The 21,167-nt window shown below is 48.1% G+C and overlaps 1 non-coding gene across 1 annotated transcript; it reads right to left on the bottom strand.

The window, feature by feature from the left end:
• Positions 1-21,037: 21,037 nt before the first annotated feature.
• Positions 21,038-21,167, bottom strand: LOC129068827 (small nucleolar RNA SNORA36 family). The gene has a single exon (XR_008528960.1). It is a non-coding gene; the product is annotated as a small nucleolar RNA SNORA36 family (small nucleolar RNA).

Below are 21,167 nucleotides of genomic sequence, written 5' to 3' on the forward strand. Positions count from 1 at the left end.
TCCTGCTTTCTGAGCTCCTTCCTGAAAGGGAAACAAATATTAATATGTATGATTTTATTAAATGAAATTAAGTGAGACAGTGTGGGTAAAACACTCAGCTCCGCCTGGCACGCATCCGGCCTCAGCCAGTGTCAGGCCTGCACGTCTCCACATCCTCTCAGTGGCCTCCAGGTCGGCCACTTGGAGGCCCAGGGCCCATATCTTACCGCGGAAGGCGGCCCGATGCTGCCGCCAGCCGCCCTCGGGGCTGATCTAACCCTGCGGGTCCTGACACGCCGGCGGGGCGGGGCGCCTGCGAAGCTACTGCAACCGCCTGCTCAGCCAGTGCGTTCATTGGTTTAACAAACATTATTTGATGTCTACGAAATGGGAGGAATGGTCACTTTTCTTTTTTTCCTTTTTTTTATATTTTTATATTTTACAGTTGTTCCAATTATTTCCCTCTTTGCTCCTCTCTGCCTAGCCCACCCCCGACTTCTGTAGTCAATCCCCATCCCGTTGTCCTTGTCCCTGGGTCCTTCATATATGTCCCTTGACTAATCCCTTCACTTCTTTCAAAAAGTCTCCCTCCTCCAGTCTTACCACTGTCAGCCTATTCCGTGAACTTATGCCTCTGGTTCTATTTTGCTCATTAGATTCTAGGGTTTATTTCTGCGCTCTTATAGGTGAGATCATATATAAACAAGGCGGTGAAAGACAAATTTGTCTTTCATAATGCTCTTCTTAGCATAATGCTCTCCAGTTCCATCCATGCTGTCTCAAAAGGCAGGAATTCCATATTTCTTTCTGCTGCATAGTCTTCCATTGTGTAAATGTGCCATAGTTTTTTGATCCACTCACTTACTGATGAGCACTTAGGCTCTTTCCAGTGTTTGGCTACTGTAAATAGCGCTGCTATGAACATTGGGGTGCATGAGTTCTCTTGAATTGGTGTTTCAGGATTCTTAGGATATAATCCCAGCAGTGGAATTGTTGGGTCAAAAGGTAATTCCATTTTAATTTTTTTGAGGAAATTCAATACTGTTTTCCATAGTGGTTGCACCAGGGTTCTCTTTTCTCCACATCTTTGCCAGCACTTGGTGTTTGTTGATTTATTGATAGCAGCCATTTTGGCAGGTGTGAAGTGATATCTCACTGTGGTTTTAATTTGCATCTCTCTGAGGCATTTTTTTCATATGCCTCTGGGACATCTGTATGTCTTCCTTGTAGAACTGTCTATTGAGGTCCTTGGCCCACTTTTTCAATTGGATTGTTTGTCTTCCTGGTGTTGAGTCCTATAAGTTCTTTATATATTTTGGAGATAAAACCCTTGTCAGATGTATTATTGGCAAATATGCTTTCCCATATAGTATGTTCCCTTTTCATGTTGATGATGGTTTCTTTAGCCATGCAGAAGCTTTTTAAATCGATGTAGCCTCATTTGTTTAGTTTTTTCCCTTTAATTCCCTTGCCATAGGAGATATATTGGCAAAAATATTGCTACATGAGGTATCTGAAATTTTACTGACTATGTTTTCTTCTAGGATTTTTATAGTATTGTGGCTCATATTTATTTTGTCTTTTATACATTTTGAGTTTATTCTGGTGTATGGTGTGACTTGGTGGTCTAGTTCCATTTTTTTGCATGTACTAGTCCAGTTTTCCCAACACCATTTATTGAAGAAGCTATTTTTACTCCATCGTATGCTCATGCCCTCTTTTTCAAATATTAATTGACCATAGAGACATGGGTTTATTTCTGCGCTCTGTATTCTGTTCCATTGACTTATACGTCTGTTCTTATGCCGGTACCACACTGTTTTATTACAGTGGCCTTGTTTGATGTCAGGTATTGCAATCCCTCCAACTTTGTCCTTGTCTCTCAAAGATACTGCAGTTATTCAGGATCTTTTTTAGTTCCGTATAAATTTATGGAGTATTTGTTCTAGATCTGTGAAATATGCCATTGTTATTTTAATAGGAGTTCCACTGAGTCTACAGATTGTTTTGTGTAGTATAGACATTTTAATCATGTTAATACTTCCAATCCATGAATACAGTATATGCTTCCACTTATTTGTATCTTCCTCAATTTCTTTCCCCAATGTTCTATAGTTTTCCAAGTACAGTTCTTTTACCTCCTTAGTTAAATTTATTCCTAAGTACTTTATTTTTTGTTGTTGTTGCTATGGTAAATGGGACTTTTTTTCCGTAGTGTCCGTTTATGATAGTTCATTGTTGGTGTACAAGAATCGATTTCGGAATATTGACTTTGTATCCCACTACTTTGCTGAATTCACTTAAAAGGTCAGGTAGTTTTTTGGTGGAGTCTATAGGGTTTTCTATGTACAATATCATGTCATCTCCAAATAATGGCAGTTTTACTTCCTCCTATCTAACTTGGAAGCCTTTTATTTCTTTTTCTTGTCTGCTCGCTGTGGCTAGAACTTCCCATACTATGTTTTTGTTTTGTTTTTTTAATTCCATTCTTGTATTTATTTATATTTAGAAAAAAACCAATTATCATATTCCAGGGTATTATTTTGCATACAAATATTATTATTGTTTTCTAGAGTCATACTTTTAGTGCATAACCATAAATAAAAGAATTAAAAACATTTATATAGATACAGAATTAGTAATATCCATGTATAATGTGCATCCTTATTTTCCCTCAAAAATTTGGGTGAAAAAAGTGTGCATTATACATGGCAAAATATGGTAATATAGATTTTGATACTGAGAAGAAGGGTGTTGCTGTAACAAATACCTAGAAATGTGGAAGTGGCTTTGAAATTGGATAATACTAGAGTAGGGTAGAATAGAGGCACTAACTGATATGACCAGTGCCTTATATAAAGAGGAAATTTATACATAGACAGGCATGCACATGGGGAAATACCATGAGATCAGAGTTATGCTGTCACAAGCCAAGGAACATCTAGAAGATAGGAACAGATTCTCTCTCACCGCCCTCAAAAAGAATCAACTTTGCTGATATCTTGATCTTCAACTTCTAGCCTCCAGAACCATGAAACGATAAATTCCTGTTATTTAAACAACCCAGTTTGTGGCACTTTGCTACGGCAGCCTTAGGAAACTAATACAGATGCTAATAATAAGTTCAGAAATAGAGAAATATACTATGTTCACCAACTGGGAAACAATGTTGTAAAAATGTCAGTTATATTGGAATTATTTTAAAGATTCAACGTAATCACAAACAAAATCCCAACAATCATTTTGTGTGGCATTTGACAAGGTGATTCTAAATGTTATGCCATAATGCAGTAGGTCAAGAACACCAAAGAGGAATAAAAAGGTAGAGGACAAGCCAGTCCTCTATTTGCACAATACTATGTTGAGTAAGAGTGGTAAAAGTGGACATCCCTGTCTTGTTCCTGATCTTAGAGGAAATGCTTTTAAAATTTGTGCATTGAGTATGATGTTGGCATTAGGGTTTTTTTGTAAATGGCCTTTATTATGTTGAGGTATGCACCCTCTATTCCCACTTTGCTGAGTGGTTTTTTTTTTTTTCCCATAAATGGGTGCAAGATTTTATCAAATGTTTTTTCAGCATCTATTGATATGATCATGTGATTTTGTTTTTCATTTGGTTTATGTAATGTATTATGTTTATCGAATGCAAATATTATACTGTCCTTGCATCCCTGGAATAAATTGCACTTGATTATGGCGTATGATCTCTTTTAATGTCTTGCTGGATCAAGCTTGCCAATATTTTATTGAGGATTTTAGCATCTGAAATACTGGCCTGTAATTTCCTTTATTTGTTGTATCTTTACCTGGTTTTGGAATTAGAATAATACTTGCTTCATAAAAAAGAGTTTGGGAGTCTTCCCTTTTCTTGAATTTTTCCAAATAGTTTGAGAAGGAGAGGCATTAGTTCTCTTCTTAATGTTTTGTAAAATTTGCCTGTGAAGCCCTGGTCCAGGGCTTTGTGTGTCAGGAGTTTTTTGATTACCACTTCAATTTTGTTGGTTGTTATTGGTCTATTCAGGTTTTATGCTTCTTCCTGATTCAGTTTTGGAAAATTGTATATTTCTAGAACTTTATCCATTTTGCCCAGGTTGTCCAATTCCTTAGCTGTTGAGGACCACTTTGTGAGGCATTGGACACTGTAGCCCCCTGCAAGCAAGGCCTTGAAAGAGGCCTGTAAGTCTTGACCAGAATGCCAGGAATGCAGGAGGCAGGCATGAGCCGATGCTTTGGTCATGCCTAGCACCGAGGGTTCCCATAGGAACCAGGCCTGAAGAATGCATTGTACTCTTTGAAGCTTGCTTTGCTTTGTATAGTTCTGTTAATACAAACCAGATGTTTAAGCTCCAGACAGAAGGAGTGAATTCCTGAATTCAGGAGCCATGCCTTAACACCATCTGGCACTAGCATGTCTAACGGACCCTGACCTGAGGCAAATCTCTGTATTCCTTCAATTGTTATCTATGAACCATATCTGCTTTCTGTAAATATAACCTTTAGGCATTGATTGATAAGCTTTGCATACATGCTGTATACTTCTGCACATGGATTCCAATACAAGCCACCTCAGGGAAGTGTTTGGTGCATTCTCCACTAGAGGGAATCGCCACTCCCTTTCCCACCAGGTGGATTGTGTCTGGGATGACTCATTTCTTTCTTCTGTGACCAGGAGAACTCTGTGGGACAGGGTTCCCCTTACTTAGTATATACTTGTTCATAGTAATTTCTTAAAGCAGTCCCTTCAGCATCTCTTGCAATGGTGGTTTGGTGGAGCTGTACTCTTTTAGCTTTTCTCTCTCTTTTTTTTTGCGGGGGGGGCGGGCAGTCTGGAAATATTTTCTTAGTTCTTACTAAGTTCCTTGAGCATCCTTTATTTCTTCTTTCATTTTGAATGAGAGCCTTGCTGGGTAGAGTGGTCTTGGTTGCTGGTCCTTGCTTTTCATTTCTTGGAATATTTCATGCCAGTGCCTTCTGACTTGTAATATTTCAGTTGAGAAATCAGCTGATAGCCTTATTGGAGCCCCCTTGTATGTTACTAGCTGTGTCTCCCTTGCTGCCTTTAAGATTCTCTCTTTGTCTTTAAATTTTGACATTTTAATCGTGATGTGTTTTGGAGTGGGCCTCTTTAGGTTCATCTTGATTGGGACCCTCTGTACTTCCTGAACTTGTATGACTTTTTCCCTCACCAAGTTAGGGAAGTTTTCTGTCATTATTTTTTCACATAGATTTTCTATCCCTTGCTCATTTTCTTGTCTTCTGTTATCCCAATGACTTGAAATATTTCTGTGTTTCATGTTGTCCCAAAGCTCCCTTAAACTATCTTCATTATTTTTATTTCTTTTTTTTTCATTTTGTTACTCTGACTGGGTATTTTTTCTACATTGTCTTCCAATTTGCTGATTCAATCCTCTGCTTCACCTAGCCTGCTTTAATTCCTTCTAGTGTATTCTTAATTTAAAATATTGTATTCTTCATTTCCATCTGGTTCTTATTCATAGTTTCTATGTCCTTTTTCATGCTGATGTAGTTTTCACTAAGTTCCTTGTAGTTCTTACTAAGTTCCTTGAGCATCCTTATAGCCATTACTATGAACTCTATGTCTGATAACTTGCTTGCCTCAATTTCATTCAGCTCTTTTTACTGTGGATTCCTTCTTTCCTTTTGATTGGGGGTTGTTTCTTTGTCTCCACATTTTCGTTGACTCTTTTTGTTTGTTTCTACATATTAGATTGGCCTTCCTTGACTCCCAGTATTTGTGAGGTGGTCTTGTGTGGTAGGACTCCTGTGGGACTCAGTGGTGCAGTTTCCTTGCTCTCCTATGCAATTGTACAGGTGCTGGTAGAACAAAACAAAACAACACAGAAAACAAAACCCACACCAGCAAAAACACCTCCCCACCACACAACAACAGCAATATCAGTGACAAAGGAGCAGAGATTAATAAAGGTGGAAAATGAATAAGAATATTATAAGAAAGGTAAAAAAGAATATGAGATGACTAAAGGAAAGAAAAATGATTCTAAGAGGGTAGGGGAGAAGAAATAATAAGAGTAGGGAATAGAAACAAGGCACGGAAAGGGAAAAAATAAAATTTAAACCAAAAGTAAGAAAGGAAAGGAAGAAGACAAAACAGAGTAAGACAAGGGAACAGTAAAATATGAGATTTGAAGTAAAAAAAAAAGATAGTGAACAAAATTGAAGAAAAAGAAAAAAAGTATTAAAAAGTCATGCAAAAGAAAAAACCATGCAAACAGTGAAAAGAAACAACGTGGAATTCATTTCAGCAGAGTCCCATGCTGGCTTGCCGGCCTCTCCTTCTGTATCTGACTCTGGCACCATCAGACACTGTCCCTGTATGGCTCTCAGCAGCCTGCTCGAGGCTGCAAGTGATCCACAGTATGTGGCTGCTTCCTTCGGGCTTGGCAGTGTCTTGGATGGTTCTCGCTGCTCTGCCCTGCTGGGTTTTTATCAGCACAAGGTCCAGGGGCGGGTCATCCTATGTCCAACAGCATCACAGTTACCTCCTCCACTTGCCTCTATCTGCTGTTCTGCTGTTAGGCTTAGCCTCGCCACTCATCCATCTGTTACTGAGAGGGCTTCTGGGGTGATCGGGGCCCTGGGTCTCCCTGAGAGGCACTGTTCAGTCTTCAGGGAAGATGGCAGGTGTGTTCCCCTGCCCCTGTACCACATGTCTTAGTCTGTCCTAGATTATTTCCAATAATGTATAGTTTCTGATGAGCTAGCTGACTGTTTCATGTGCAGGACCAATCTGTGTAACAGGGTCAGCTCCTCCTGCCTGGCACTGATGGCAGCTCTGTGTCGAAGCTGGGTGGGGCCCTGTATACCAGCTGCTGCTCCAGTTTCTGCACACGCCGCTGCTGGTTTCAGTGGCGTAGGCCCGAGTAATCAGTGTGTCTCGTGGTGGCTGAGAAAAGCTCAAAAAGGCTCCCCTTGGTCTCTCCTTTACTTTCCCCTAAGACATGTGCCCAGCAGGGGGCTCCTGAGCCTGGCCAGTCTGTTCCCCAGGAGGGGGATGGGCATGTGTTTCCCTTCCCAGATGTTTTCACTCTGGCCAGAGCAAAAGGGCCTGCCTGGCTGCAAAGAATCTCTGGTGCTCAACCCTTGCCCGTCTGTCCCAGCCCACTGGCTTTGCAGGGGACGCAGCCCAGAACTCTGTGTTCAGCTCAACCCTTGGCCTGCTGGCCAAGCTGGGTGGGGCCCAGCAAATGCCTTGTTGCACAACTCCCTGATCTCCCTGTCCAGATGGATTCAGTGGGGACAAGCTGTACTTTCAGTCTGGTCTCTTTGCAGGGTCTTTGCTCAGCCACCTTTCAGCTCCTTTTAAAAAGTCTCTATGTGGTATCCATACCACAGTACTGAGTTCTCTGCACATATCTCCTCCCCAAAAAGCAAAATGTCTGTCATGGCCGCAGCTGGCAGCAGCCTGCCGCTGCCTCTGACAGACCCAGGTGCAGTGACCTGATCATTTTAGGAGATTGAGTCCCATCTGGAACTCTCCGGGTCGGTGCTACCACTGTAGGCGTGCTGCTCGCTGTGTGAGTGTAGCCTGGGAGCCCCAGACGCCGTACATCCCCCAGGTCTCTCCCAGTTAGGGTTGGGGACCCCTGTGCGGGCCTGGCCCTGCTCTGAGATGGGAGGGAGCGCCAACGCTGCAATTCCTGTCTGGCCTTTCCGCTGCTGCAGGTGCTGTGCACAGGGTATTTGCCCTTCAGCTTATAACATCTTCTTCAATACGTTAGGAAGCATCTTCTGCACTCCTTGGCTTCAAAACTTCACATCAGCTAAGATTCCTTTGATTGTGCAAGTTAATTGTCAGAAGGTCGGCTGAAAATCCGAGCTGGGGCGAGAGCATGTGGACTCAGCGTCCGCCTGCTCGGCCACCACCTTAGGGTCCTGGAATGGTCGCTCTTCATCCCTGGGGCTGCATTAGAATAATCTGAGGAGATTTTTAAAAAGGGATGCCTCTGTTTGACCCCAGAATGACAAAAATGGGTTTGAAGTGTGTGGATGTGGACCTTAGCCCTTTATAAAAAGTCCCCTTGGGACGCTAAGAAGCAGCAGGGCTGAGGAGTGCTGATCTGCACCAGGATACACACTCTAGGGCCTCTGCCCTCAGGGCGGCGTCCTCACGGGAAGGAAGAGAGGTCCAGGAGGTTTGGTACCATGAAGGAAAGGAAGCAGACACTGCCTGGGCACCTGCTAGGTGCAAGGAGGCTTCCCGGCAAGCTCAGGGAGAGCTGCTAGAGGTCTGACCTCTGAGTGCAGACAGGAGCAACAGTAAAAATCCGGGGGAGGAGGAGCTAGCGCCACTCCCCTGAGGCGGGAGTGAGGTTGGCCAGGCTCACTCAGTGCTCAGAGGATGTTTGGATTTTATTCTGAGGACAATGGGAAGCTGATGGAGAGATGTCATCCAATGTGTGCTTATAAAAGATCGCTCTGGATAAGGGACCACGAAATGAGGCAGGTCTCTGGCCAGGGAGGATTCAGGACTGGGTGATGGCTGTAAAGGGAAGGAAAGGCTTTTCTCTGGGAGAAGAATGAGCAGGATTTGGTGATGGACAAATAGGAAGAAGCCCCTGAAGGCGAGGCAAAGCTCCTCGGGCAGAGAGAGGGCAGGGCTAGGGAGAAGGAAGCTGCAGACTAGGGGTGGAGTGAGGAGGATGTGTGGGCAAGGAGAGCAGTGCTGGAGCCTCTGGGCAGGAGGGCAGGCGAGTCTAGCTGATCGGTCTACATGCGGCCACAGCACTGGCTTCCCTTTGCTACCCCAAAGCAGAGTATCTCTGTATAAGGTGAATGATGACGAGCGAAGTGCAGTTTTACCATTTACGTGGATGGAAAAGTTTCTGAGCATGCCTGGGCCCAAAATTCAGTGCCCACATAGTATCTTTCTTTCTTTCGTCGCAGTCTAAACACTTAATTATGATCAAGTTTATGCCAAGCATAACACCTTTGGGAGCTCTCTTAGGCTTTTCTGATGCCTTAGGGCACATCTTGCTAACGGATGCCCAGAAGAAATGGAGGCGCAGCCCCGGTGCTCACAGACGCAGCTGAGAGCTGTGGGGCTGAGTGCTGAGTGGAGCCCCTCGGGGAGGAGCTGTGGGGTCCCTCTTGCTGCCGGGGGTGTGCGTTCGACCTCTACAGTTGCTTTCTGCAAGACAAATTCTGAATGCAATTTTCTCTTTTTGCCTTTTTTCATAAAAGCAAAAATCATCTTCAGAGTTCTTTCAGTTAGCGAAAGCAGGCACTAATGTAGACCTTTTAGAAAAACAAAGTGACATAAAGCAAACTTTCAAAAAGTATAAATCACTGAATGTCAGGCATGGGTTAGGTCCTTAGTACATAACAAAATTTTTTTACCTGCAAGGACATTACGTTTTGGTGCAGGGAGAGAAGAAATAAACATGATACAAAAGTAATGTAGTGTGGAAAAAATATAAAGGTGGCGAAGGGAAATACTAAGTGAAAAGATGTTTGCAGTTTCAAATAGGACAGTAAGGAAGGGCTTGCTGAGAAAGTGGCGTCTGAGCAAAAGCCTGGTGAGGGGCAAGCCGTGCCTGGGGAGGGCCTCCCAGGCCTTAGCCGCCGGCACAGACCCCCGGTCCCAGGCAGTAGTGCTCCCGGCTCGCGGCGCGCCGGCTGTGGGGTAAGAGCAGGGGGCCAGAGGGAGGACCGCCAGCGGGCAACCCGTGTGCGTGGCACATGATATTAACTGCTTCAACCACTTTTATTATTTTAATGCAACAGTTTAAAAACATTTTTATCGAAGTGAAATTCACGCAACATAAAGTTAACCTTTAGCAACACGAAGGCCATTCATAGCGCTGCACAACCGCCGCCTCTAGCTCCAGAGCGCCCGTCACTTCACACGTAACCGGCTCCCAGGGGCCGCCAGGCCGGTCCCTCGGCCCCAGCTCCCGGCAGCCTCTGGCCACGTCCTGTCTCCGCGGATTTGTCTCTGCTGGGCCGTTCATAGGAACAGAGTCGTACAGTACGTGCTATTTTGTGCCTGGCTTTTTTCCCTGAGCGCACATGTTCAAGCTGTGGCGTGTGTCGGCGCTTCGCACCTGTCTGCAGTTGAACAGCCTGCCCGGTGCGGATGCACCGCAGTTCGTCGACCGGGACGCGCCCCGTCGGTGGGCATCTGGGTTGTTCCGAAGACTCTGCCTTGACCCCGCGTGAAGCAGGGCGTGTTGCAGGGCGCTGAGCAGCGGGCAGGACCTGGCACAGGTTCGGGAAGGCCCCTGGGGCTGCCGTGGGCGAGCAGACAGGGAGAGAGGCTCGCTGCGGTCGCGAGCAGCCACCAGGCAAGGGACGGTGGCCGCTGAAGCGAGTGCTCGCAGGGGAGGCGCGGGCCCCCCGCATCCCGTCCCCGCCCGCTTCCCCATCCCGACGGCGGCGCGGCCTGGGAGCCAGGAGGCCTGGGAAGGGGCGGGAACGGAGGGAGGCCCGGCGCCCTGCGGGCAGCCTCCTGCCGGCCCGCGGAGGCCTCCCGCCGGTGGCCGGGGCGCCCGCGGGGAAACAGCCCTCTATCGCCCGACGGGGAGGCCGGGAGCTGCGAGGAGCGCCCCGAGGATGGGAACTGGAGCCACGGGCGGCAGCCTCCGGACGCGGAGCGCGGGGCGGCCAGTGGACGCCCCCTCCTGCCGACCACTGCGAAGAGCCGTCCCGGCTGCCATCTGGGCGGAGCGGCTCCTGAAGGTTCCTGGGGGCGGACTCAGGGACACACTGCAGTCCGCTCGGCTCCTCCCGCCTTGGGCCTCAGGCGCCCCGGGCCCAGCCGGGCGGCAGCGCGCGCAGGGCGTCGCCTTCACGGCCCCTGGCAGCAGCAGGTGGAGAGCTGCCTTCCCAGATTAGCGGACTCACAGGGGCACAAACGCGCAGCCCAGGGGCGCAGACCGCCGCCAGCCACGCGGTGGGGGCGGGGGGCGGGGCCGAGTGGAGGCGCGGGGCCTGGGGTCCTCCGCGACAGTGTCCACGAGAAAACCAAGGAAGACGACGACTAGGGGGTGTCGCGAGGAGAGGAGAAGAGCCATCTTCCCCTGCTGCTGCTGGCACACCCTAGGCGCTGGTCCCGGGAGCAGCTCTGGGCGCCGGCCAGAGCAGGCCGGCCGGCCGCCGAGGGAGGCTCCTCAGCGCCCAGCTGCCACGTGTCACGGACCTGCGGAGGACGCTGCCGGAGGGGGCGCTACAGGGCCCGGGGAACTGACTTGCTGCCCATGGGGAGGCCCTTAGTGTGACACCTCAGCGCCGAGCCCAGGAAGGCGTGGTTTGCCAGGCTAGCGCTGGATAGAGGCCTTCCTCCTCCTCCTCCTCCTCCTCCGCCCCCCTCCTCCCCGCACTCTGCTGCCCGCGCCCCTGCGGTGCAGAGGGAGCCACTCCTGCTTCCTCCCCGCCGGAGTCGGCCGGGCGATCTATGTGTGTCTCTTTATGGGGCAATAATGATGCCGGCAAGAGGTACGAAAATCGACAGCGATGTCCCCTCTGGCCCATCGGAGCGGGGCAGCCGGGCTCAGTGGGACGCCTGGGTTTGGGGACAACATGTTGAGGGTCTTTGGGCAGGCTGTCTAACCTGCCTCGACCCTTCCCCTCATCTGGAAGGGGGCTTCCTTGTACCCGCTGCAGGGCGCTGGGTCTCACAGGACCAGGACAATGCCCAGCACACAGTGGGTGCTCAGTCAGTACTCTTGTGCAGACGACGGCGTTCATTTCTTTAAGACGCCACCCGGTCTGCGCCCTGTACAGGATCCTGAGTCACGCAGTACAGATGCCTGACCCAGGCTACCTCGTGCCATGCGAGGTCCTTCGTTCTCTGTCGCACTGCGCGGCGGCTCTAGGGGGCGCGCCGCCGCCGGGGAGCACCGCAGGGCGCGCGGCGCCCCCGGAACCCGAGGAAAGCGGCGGGGGCCGGCTGAGGCGGGCGCAGGGCTCTGAAACCCGCAGAGCCCGTCCGGGGTGAGGAGGACAAACACAAAACGGCGCAAACAGTTCTCTGTGTGCGGGGAGAGCAGACGGGGGCCCGTCCCTCCTCCTGGGGAAGGCCTGGCGCATCCCTCCAGTGGGGAAGGCTCCGGGTCCCTTTGCTCCAAGGCTTTTATTGGAAATCGTATCCGTGGGGCTCGGTAACAGGAATGCACAGGTTACCTCACTACCTCAGTATGGGAAGTTTCACAGCGAATGCATGAGGCTTTTAACAGGACCAGTGACGGGTACGCCGATTCACATGGGTCCGAGAGGAGACTGCAATCGACAGTAGAGACTATAGATGAGGGGAAGTAGCCTTAAAGGCGCCTTAAAGATACAGGGTGAAAGGTGTAAATAAAGCAAATGTCTTAACAAGGTAAAGGGTGTAAATAAAGGTCTGGCAGCCTGAGCCGGCCAGAGATGAGAGCGAGGAACAGAGCGCACTCTCAAGAATTTCCTTTCAGGCCTGATCGCCCCGGGACCCGCCAGACCCGATCCGGGGCTGCTTTTCCCGCACGGTTAGCCAGGCGGGGGGCGGGAGCCACCGAGGGCTGAGGAGACTGCTTCTGGGCTGCAGAGAGGACTCCGGCCGGGTCCGAGCCAAGCCCCGGGGTGTGGGGGCCTTTCTGCCCCTTCTCCATGGCCCCCAATGTCTTGTCTGCTGCCCATATCGGCCAACACCTGCCTTAGGTTGTTTACCTCAGCGCGACCTAACGTACCCGTCCTGGGCCATGGGCCCTCGATGGCAAAGCAGAGGCAGGGGTGACGGCCCTGCCCCGGGGGGTGGGGGCGGGGGGCAGGCCAAGCCTCCTCAGGAGCCTGCTTTCCCGCGGCCTCCTGATTATTTCCAGCCTCGGGGCCCTCCAGCCTGTCGGCGGGGTTACAGCTCCTGAAACCAGGCGGGGCTTTTCCCAGCAGGTCTCCGCTCACAGTAACCCAATTATTTAATCCTTCACACAGGCCCATCACCCCGTATTACAAACGAGGAAACCGAGGCACAAGGAACTAACGTGCCGGAAGTCGCACAACTGTCGGTGCCGGAGGCAGGGTGGGCCCCGCAGTCTGGCCCCAGGCCGCGGCCCCCATGTGCTCTGCTCTGCCGCTCAGCAAGCGACCCACGTGGAAACAGAGGGTCGGGATAGAAGCCGGGAGGGCGGGCAGCCACTGGTCGGGGCCGCGCGGGGAGGAGACGAGGCCGAGCGCTCCCGCCTCCGGCGGCCTGGGCGTGCGCCTCGCTGCGCACGCGCACACATGCGCCTTTCTCAGAGGGAAAGCGGTGAGAGCGGCAGCTCCCTCACCCGGGAGGCAAGCGCGACCGTCGCGCGCCGAGCCTCTGGTCCCCCGCCGGATGCTCTCCTCCTCAGTCCGCAAAACGCCAGGCTCCCCCGGCCTGCAGCAGAAGTGACTCTCAGGGACCCCAGAGAGGACATAGAGATGGAGATGGGGTACAAGATGAGAGCGAGACAGGGAGAGAGGGGTGGTTTCGTAAAGGAAGGGCCATTGCCCCCCTCCCTCACTTGGTGGACACCGTTGCCAGGTTGTGGGGCGTCTGCAGCCTGGCTCCTTTCCTGCTCAGCCTGCCTGGGGTGCGGGCACCCTCCTGGGCAAAGGCAGCACTGCCAGCGGGGGGCGCCCTGTCACCAAGGCCTGGACACCAGCTGGGGGCTGTGGTTTGCCTTCTGGAGTCCCCCGCAGGCTGGTGAGTGGCAGAACACAGCTGTCAAAGAGGACGTCTCCTGAGGAGGTGCGGCATTCGTCACCTTCTGAGTGGGCTGCTAGAATGCCTGACTTTAATTCGGACACAAAATGCTGTATTTGCCCCATTTTGAGATAGGTACTCCTAGCTATTTCAGGGGGAAAAAAGCTTCCTTTTGCATTTTCTCTTATACACAGGGGAATTTTAATAGCCAAGCTATTTCAGGAGGCCCTAGTAAACTAGGACAAACCAGCAAGGCTTTCATTGTGGAAAACTAGCAACAAAATAACAAAACGAGTAGGGTGAACAAGGCCTAATCTGCCGTGGCCACAGCCACCTTCTCACGGGCATCAGGATGCCCCCCACGTGGCATTTCGTGGGAATGACACTCTCGGACAGTCCACATCCGCTGTCATTTTGAGGATCAAGTCCCCAAGGCTCAGTTTACGTCTCCTTGAAAATCATGACAAGGATCAAATGAGGTCTGTATAAAAACTCTCTGAAAACTATAAAGCTTAACACACAAGGGTGGTAATATTATTTTTCTTCTCTACTTGTTTTTCTCTTGTTAGTGGAAAATAATATCCAAAGTGATACAGGGAAGCCTTTATCTTGGTTGGCAATTTGGATGACTCAGTGCCAGAAATATGTAATAATATATTTGTGTGATCGGCACCACCGTTAAGAAAAATCACCCAAAGCTTGACTTTGGATGCTATGCCAGACAGTATGGCTCATCTGCTCTCTAAGGGAAGGAAGCCCTACTCACTGACCTCAGTCGCCTCTAGTTAGGGTCTGGACGTTCTATGACTCTCCCAAACTTAAAGATTAATGAGAGGTGGCAAATAAGGAGCAATGCTTTGCTTTTATGACCAGCAGAGAAGACCAGCCCAAAGCATGCAGTGGCATTTCCTCTGACAGCAGTGGTCCTCGAAGTGTGGCTTCCATGCCACTGGCGTCAGCATCACCGAGGGGTGTTTAAAAAGCACACCCTGCGCCATGAAAGCGCGCACTCTGGGGCAGCACCCCACCCAGGGCTTCCTGCAGGAGGCTTGCGCTGAGCGCCCCAGCCTGGTTAGCAGGCCTTGTGTCATCATCCCTTCTTTCCCACTGACTCTAAACATTCCATTTTCCCATGTGACCTTTTGACCCATCTTTATCTTCCTGCTGGTTCCTTTGGATGAGTTGAACAAAACTTTGATGTGTGCTTACTACCTATTTCCCCCAGAATTATGTTTTTCTTTACTTATTTTTAGAGAGAGGGGAAGGGAAAGAGAAAGAGAGGGAGAAACATCAATGTGTGGTTGCCTCTTGACGCCCCCTACTGGGGACCTGGTGTGCAACGTAGGCATGTGCCCTGACTGGGGATCGAACCAGCGACCCTTTGGTTCACAGGCCAGCACTCAGTCCACTGAGCCACACCAGCCAGGGCAGAATTATGTTTTTGAACATTTTGAAAATTATATTCCTGTGCCAACATTAAAGGAAACACATTAGCTTTCTTTTTCCATCTGTGACTCCAGCTGGGTGCTGAGGTGGACCTCTGTCTCCCTCAGCGGCCTCCCGGGGGCCCATGAGCAGCCATCTGGTATTTGAGGGATGTTCCATATTAATGGTCTCAGCTCTTCAGGGTAGAAAAACCAAGAACTCACCTTCCCAGGCTCCCCTTCCACCAGAGTGTGGACACGTGAACAGGTTCCACCGGCAGGGTATGCCTGTGTGACGTAGCTTCAGAGGAAAGTGCCGGTGTAACCAAACGAAATGGAGGGTCAGCTGCCTGCCACGACCAAAGCCAAACCCATGAGGTGAGTGTTCAGGTGCCATGTGACCTGGGAGAGTGGTGGACTCCCGTCTCACAGCCCATCTCTCCTTCCTGCTCAAGCCCAAGCTTCTTATAAGGATATGGAGGGGAGGGCTTTTTCCCTATCCAATTGTCGTTCTAGCCTTTGGTGCACGTAGGCCCTGTTCATTCATCTTTCTAGCTTCAGGTGCACTCGGTGTAAGAACCTCCCCCTGCTGCCATCAGGGCCAGCAGGGGAGACGCCCCAGCCCTGATGGTAACAGTAGGGGATGTGGCAAGTATATTCTGGGAGCCATTTTCTGATGGAGGTAACTGTGAAGGAGTCATGACTCTGGCCTCCTAGAGTTTTGGTGGTCTCCTTTTATGCTTCAACTAGCTGCTTCATGTTTCACTATTTGCAACTGCAAAGAAAGAAGTCTGCTTATATAGCTTTCTTCTGCCATGTCTTTACAAAATTCAAGATAATTTGTATGACAAGAGATAGTCAGGCAACAAGTGTTATATCATGTCTGATTAAGGAGAAGTTTGGTTTGGGGACCACCTTAAATTTACATGGGTTCTGTGTGGCAGCCATGTTCCCCTCCAGGAAAGTCTTTCTAAGATTTCAGGCCACCAGCCAGTGTACCCACAGGGACACCTGGCACATGCGTCAACATACTGGGAGGGCTGTAAGCCATATGCAGTGTCTGTTGCTGCAGTGACTTCACCTATGGACAGAAACATGCCTGGGCTCCTGTTAGTGACCTGGTGGACAGAGCTGATTACTAGAATGGTTACGTTGGAGATCCTGTAACTTCCATATGGCCCAATTTTCTGCACTGAGCGGTGCATATGATCTGCTCCTTCTGTTTGCAGTTCTCATCATAGCTGACAAGCCCTTAACATAGGTAAATGTCACTACTCTCCTCACTCTATATCTGGGATGCCCAACAGGGTGGCCCCTAGCCATGTGCGGCTGTTGAGCACTTGAAATGTCACTTAGTATGACTGAAGAACTGAATTAGTAGACATTGAAAAGCTGAGGTTGACTCCATTACTGGAAGACTGTTTGGAATGACGTGGGTGTGAGACTTGGCTTCCCTTCCTCCTCCTGCTCCACACGTTCTCACCTCCTGGAAGCTGCACCTTGGCTCACCGCCGGTCTAGTTCCTTTGTCTTTTGACATGTTCCGTACTTCTACCTACCATTCTCAATCTTTCCTCCATCTTCTTGAACATATAGAATATATTTATATTCTCTTTTAATGTTCTTGTCCTTTAAATCTGTTGTGTGTTTGATTTTGGGGTCGGTTTTTACTATTGATCTTTTTCTTCATTATGGGTTATATTTTCCGGCTTCTTCTCATACTTGGCAAGTTTTGATTGAACGCCAAACATTGTGACTTTTACTTTATTTGGTTGCTCTTTTCCCTCTTTCTTTAATTTCTTGTATTTGTACTCCTCACATCTCTTTTGCCTTTGTTTTGTATCGTGGCTAAGTTACTGGGAGCAGTTTGATCCTTTCAGGCTTCTATGCTGGACAATGGCCAGAACAGCCTTACTCCAGGGCTGCTCTGCCTGCCTGATCGGCTCCACATCCCTCTGAGCACTCGCCCTGGTGCCCACACATCACAAGCTTTCTTGGCCCTGGCAGATAGAATAGGAGCTGTCTTCAGCTCTGGGCAAAGGCCAGGAGGTGTTTCACCTGCTCCTTTCCGGCAGTTACTTTTCTTGCCTTAGGTTTACTGACATGCATACTGGCCAGTAAGCTGAAGACTTGAGGGGGCCACCTGCAGATTTCTGGAACACTCCCTAGCTCTCTTTCTTTGCTGGTGGTCTGTCCTGTGAATTCTAGGCACCTTTATATCCCTGCATCCCCAGCTCAGGGAGGATATTGTTCTCTGGCGGGCAGAGTAGCCCACCTTCCATGCTCAGCCAGGACAGATGGATTCCCAGACCTAGACGGCAGCACTAACATGGGGAAGGTCCCAGGGGCCCCCTCTGGTTTGCTCTCCTGGTGCTGGAGGCTCAGGTGCTCTCTAGGTGGGAAGCTGTGACTGTCAGGGTACGTCGACCTCATTTCATTTCTATAAGGGCGCACTGCTCTGCACTTCCTGGTTCCAACCCTTGGAAACCCTTGATTCTTATACTGTGTCTGGCGGTGGTGGCAGTTTACAGCGGGAGGCATCTGTCCCTGGGTCACCATCACCGGGGAATGGAATCCTCCAGTCCAGGAGCATTTAATGGAATTACTGAGATTTTGTATTTAGGTCTGTCGTTCAGTACTTTGTTATTTGATTTTTGTTTGTTTTGTTTGTTTCCTCTGATTTTTGTTTCTTTTTTCTCTTTTCTGCCTTATTTTGGATTATTTTTATAATTCTTTTTTAACTTATTACCCATTGACTTTTTAGCTGTGCTGGTTTGCATTCTCTTTAGCATCTGTGCTAGGGATTACAATAACAATCCTTATCTTTTATAATCTACTGAAAGTTAATATTGTATCACACTACATAAACTATGGAACTCTTGTAAGCTTGTAAGTCCATTGACTGCTCCTCCCTGTCCTTTGCGTAATAGCTATCACACGTATTATATCTTTATATATTTTATAAACCCCTTTTCTTTGTCTGTTTGGGCTGCTCTAACAATACTATAAACTGGGTAGCTTATGAACAACTCTGAGAAATTTATCTCTCACAGTTCTGGAGGCTGGAAAGTCCAAGAGGAAGGCAGCGACGGATCAGTGTCTGGTGAGGGCCCACTTCCTGGTCCATGGAAAGCCTCTTCGCTGTCCTCACACAGCGGAAGTGGCAGAGGGCGCCCTGCTCTGTGGTGAGCCCACGTCCCACTCGCCTCCTAAAGGTCTCACTGCCAAACTTCATCACAGCGGGGGTTACGTTTCAACATATGAATTTAGGGGCACAAACATGTGCCTTGTAGTACCTCTGAAGACTATGCTGTAACTTTTGGCTTAAATAGTCATATGTATTTTAAGTACATTAAGAGAAAAATAAACTTTTATGCTTACCCAGAAAATTGTCACTTCTGATGCTCTTCATTTCTTCTTGAATATCCAAATTTCCCTCTAGTTCCTTGTCATTTATTTTCTTTTTTTAAATATAGACGATATACAATAGTATACTAGTTTCAGGTGTACAAGAAAGTGACTCAACATTTTTATTCCTTACAACATTATCACCACATTAAGTCTAGTAATCCTCTGTCACCATACGCACTTATCACAGCCTTATTGACTACATTCCCCTTCCCCTTCCCCTCCTGGGCAACCATAAGTGGATCTCTCTTTCTATGAGGCTGTTTTTGTTTTGTTTGATCATTTGTTTTTGTTTTTTCTTTTAGATTCCACATATAAATGAAATCATACAGTATTTATCTTTGTCTCGGTTTACTTAATACCCTCTAGGTATATAAACATAAGTAAACACAATAGCCTCTAGGTCCATCCATGTTGTCCCAAAAGGCAAGATTTTATTTTTTTTATTGCCGAGTAATATTCCATTGAATATTTATATACCCTTTTCTTTCCCCCGCCCCCACCGGCTGAGAGGTAAATGAATAGAGCGATGCTTTAATTTTAAAATGTTTTATTGAATATGCTATTACAGTTGTCCCAATTTTCCCCATTTGCCCCCCTCCACCTGGTATCCACATCCCCTCAAGCAATCTCCTCCCTTAGTTCATGCCCATGGGTTGTGCATATAGGTTCTTTGGCTTCCTCATTTCCTATACTATTCTTAACATCCCCCTGCTTATTTTGTACCTACCATTTGTACTTCTTAATCCCTTCACCTTTTCCCCCATTCTCCCACTCCCCTCTCCCAGCTGATAAGCCTCCAAATGATTTCTATATCTGTTTATGTTTCTGTTCTGGTTGTTTGCTTAGTTTGTTTCTTAGATTCACCTGTTGATAGCTGTGCATTTGCTGTCATTTTAATATTCATAGTTTTGATCTTCTTTCTTATATAATTCCCTTTAACATTTCATATAATAAGGGCTTAATGATGATGAACTCCTTTAGTTTTAACTTGTCTGGGAAGCACTTTATCTGCCCTTCCATTCTAAGTGATAGCTGGATAGAGTAATCTAGGCTGTAGGTCCTTGCTTTTCATCACTTTGAACACTTCTTGCCAGTCCCTTCTAGCCTGCAAAGTTTGAGAAATCAGCTGACAATCTTATGGGGACTCCTTTGTAGGCAACTGTCTACTTTTCTCTGGCTGCTCTTAAGATTCCCTCTTTATCTTTAACCTTTGGCATCTTAATTATGATGTGTCATGGAGTAGTCCTCTTTGGGTTCAACTTGTTTGGGATTCGCTGTGCTTCCTGGACCTGCATGTCTATTTCCTTCACCAAATTAGGGAAGTTTTCTTTCATTAGTTTTTCAAATAAGATTCCTATTTCTTGCTCTTCCTCTTCTTCTGGCATCCCTATGATTTGGATGTCGGTATGTTTGAAGATGTCCCAGGGGCTCCTTATTCTGTTTTTTTTTTTAATTCCTTTTTCTTTTTGCTCTTCTGATAGAATGCTTCGTTTCTTTCTTATGTTCCAAATCATTGATTTCCCCTCCACTGTTGGTTCCCTGTGGATTTTTCTTTATTCATTTAATGCAGCCTTCATTTCTGCCTGAGTCTTTTTTATGCTGTTGCAGTACCCAATGAGTTTTTCGAGCATCCTGATCAGTGTTTTGAACTGCATCTGATAGGTTGGTTATCTCCATTTCATTTAGTTCTTTTTCTGGGGTTTTGTTCTGTTCTTTCATTTGAGCCATATTTTTTTGTCCTCTCAGGTTGATGGCCTCCCTCTGTTTGCTTCTGTGTATTAGGCAGAACTGCTTTGACTCCCTGTCTTAGTAGTGTGGCCGACTGTAGAATAAGCACCTGTAAATTGTGTGGGGGTGGAGCCTTAGGTAGTCACTGGGGCACAGTCTTAGGTACTCACCAGGGCAAGGGGACCTATTTCACCGCTTTGTGGACCGGTGTGGAGGAGGGCTCAGAGAGGGGACAGTGCTAGCTTCCTGGCCTCTGGCGACTACCCGAGAGGAAGATGTCTCCCCACCACTTACCCCGTTGCCAGTCACTTCGCTTTCTCCCCTTCTCTTCGTATGCCCTTGCAGCTGCTGCCCTGGTGATGAATCCCAGAGGGTGTGAGTCTGTGTGAGTCCTAAGTCCATTGCATGCCGTTAAAGAGGAGTCTCTTGAGAATCTTGCAGTTTCTTCCACTGTTCCAACTGCCACTGGTTTTTGTAGGCAGAATTTATGGAGACTTATCTTCTTGGCACTGGAACCCTGGGCTAGGTGGTCTGATCTGGGGCTGGGAGGGCTCACTCCCAAGGTGTCCCTCCTGATATTTATCCACCACACATGGATGTAGGACCACCTGTTCCACCATCTCTCCATGCATCTCCGTACCTCCACATGTCTGCCCCTTCTATCCATCTGGATGAATGTGGCTTCTTTAAATCTTTGGTTGTTGGACTATCATACAGCTTGGTTTTCTGAGGAATTTGGGTGACATGTGTTTTGTAGTTTAGTTGTAATTTTTGCTGTAGTTGTGCGCAGAGGCGAAGCATGTTTTCCTACACCTTCATCTTGGCCGGATATTGGAATAGAGTAGTGCTTTCTATCGTTCATCTCCCCTAGCCTGTGTTTCAATGCCTCAAAGTTTAATTAACAGAACAGGGAAGCTGCCTTGAACTGAACTCAACACTTTAGAA

The sequence above is a fragment of the Pteronotus mesoamericanus genome, unplaced genomic scaffold, assembly GCF_021234165.1.
Source record: "Pteronotus mesoamericanus isolate MK-2021 breed Mesoamerican mustached bat unplaced genomic scaffold, CSHL_Meso_final contig_22, whole genome shotgun sequence".
Classification (NCBI taxonomy): Eukaryota; Metazoa; Chordata; class Mammalia; order Chiroptera; family Mormoopidae; genus Pteronotus; species Pteronotus mesoamericanus.